Genomic DNA, 2,191 nt, shown 5'->3' with positions numbered 1-2,191 from the left:
TTTAAACCCACCATTCATTGTTGTAGTTGCTTAAGGGGAAGATTAAGGGGAGATTTAATAGAGGTATTCAAAACGATGAGAGGTTTTGATAGAGTAGATGGGGAGAAACTCTTACCATTTACAGGTGGGTCAGTAACCAGAAGAGACAGATTTAAGATAATTGGCAAAAAAAATCCAGAGAGGAGGAGAATTTTTTAATATAATGAGTTATGATCTGGAATACACTGCCTCAAAGGGCAATGGAAGCAGATTCAACAGTGACTTTCAAAAGGGAAATGGATATATACTTAAAAAGGAAAACTTTGCAAGGCTATGGGGAAAGAGCAGGGGAGTGTTTGTTGAATGGTCAGCATCCATCTCATATATCTGATGTGTTCCCTGGTTTGTTGCTGTAGACTCTTAACTTGGCTAGTGTACGTCAGAGAAAACCCTGAAGATTGAATGTCCTCTTCCAACACTGTTACAGACTCAGCGATGAATAAAGCAGCGATGGAGCAGGGGAGCAGGACTAATTGGAGAGCTCGTTCAAAGGGCAGGCACAGGCACGATGGGCCGAATGGCCTCCTCCTGTGCTGTATCATTCTATGATTCTCCGTGTTTTCATTAGATTTTACTCCCATTTTTAAAGAAACAACCTGCATTTTATCCATTGCCTCTCGCCTGCTGAACGTTCCAATGTTAGAAACATAAAAGATAGGAGCAGGAGTAGGCCATTCGGCTCCTCGAGCCTGCTCCGCCATTCAATGAGATCATGGCTGATCATCCAAACTCAGTACCCTGTCCCTGCCTTCTCCCCATATCCCTTGATCCCTTTAGCCTTAAGAAATATATCTAACTCCTTCTGGAATATATTTAATGACTTGGCCTGAACTGCCTTCTGTGGTAAAGAATTACACAGGTTCACCACTCTCTGGGTGAAGAAATTCTGCGGGGATGGGGAGTGAGAAGGGGGGGGCAGAACTAAAACAGGAGGTGGGCCAACAGGAAAAAAAGCGCTGTAAAAAAATGCTCCAACCTTAAAATTAAACAAAGCATATAAAAAAAAATAAGCTGCAGAATGTTACAACAGCAGGCGATTAAACGGCGGGGTGTTGCAAATGGATTTAAAGCAGGTGGACACAGAACAAGCCAACAAGATTCTAACGAGCAAAGGGACATATTTGAGAAGTTCGAGCAAAGAATGGGAAAGCTGGGATTGAGAAAATGTGTCAAAAATGCACTTATGTAACAGTGAGAGGAACTCTTTTGAGCTGCTGGGTGTGAGTGGTAACATTAAAGCCATGAAACCGGTGTGGAATACCCCGGGTTCGCCGTGTCGGAGTCTGTGGAGCGGCCGCCACTGGTTCTCACTATGGATGTTGATTTAATGTGCCCTGGATTATACTGTGGAAAGCAAATAACAGAAAGCCTAAATGGTAGTCAGCTGCAACATGGAGACTGTGGGGTATGCCCAAGAGGGGAAAGAACAGATGCTCTGAAGATTTGTGGTAAATGTGAGGACTCACCAGGGCTATGTGACTGGCTGTATCTTGGTTTCATGGCAATGCTACCTTTGGTTTTGCATTGGTTCTTTATTGAATGGTATTCAGGCAAAAAGAGCCCCTCTGGAAAGAAAGAGTCGGCGGTGAGTCAGCAGAAGCAGCGATGGAGGCCACGACGACCCGCTGTAGCACGGCAGCCGGCAGCTCCTCGTCGGGAGGCTCTGAGGTCGAACCGGTAGGAGGGAATGCGACCAGCGTACCGAGGTCGGGAAAAGCAGGCCCTGGAAGGTCAGACACCGCGGGAGGCTCGGAGGTCAGACCGGGTGGAAGGAGAGCCAGGGAGAAGCAGGCCCCGGGACGTCGGTACCACGGCGGCTGAAGATTGTCGGGCAGGAGTGCGGGAAAGGCGGAGCGAGGCGAGAGCGGACCCTATTGTGATGGCGCCAATGAAGATGGCTGCCGTCCTTGCGGGCTCCGTGCGTACCAGGCAGCTAAGTGTCCTTTGCTGCTTGGTGCGCTCGGCTCGTTAAGAAAAAAGCATTTCACTGACTGGATTTCACTTGTTGTATTTGGTTATGTGACAAATAAAATTGAAATTGAATTGAATTGAAAGGTGGGAGGGATTGTGATTGTGAAGGAAATGACTTCTAGGAGGAGTTGCTGTTCACTGGACTCCCTTGTGTTTGTGTTGCTCGCTGTGGATTGTGCTC

The sequence above is a fragment of the Somniosus microcephalus genome, chromosome 21, assembly GCF_052327205.1.
Source record: "Somniosus microcephalus isolate GS21.2 chromosome 21, FLI_Smic_1.0, whole genome shotgun sequence".
In the NCBI taxonomy this organism is placed as follows: Eukaryota; Metazoa; Chordata; class Chondrichthyes; order Squaliformes; family Somniosidae; genus Somniosus; species Somniosus microcephalus.
This window is presented reverse-complemented; position numbering follows the sequence as displayed.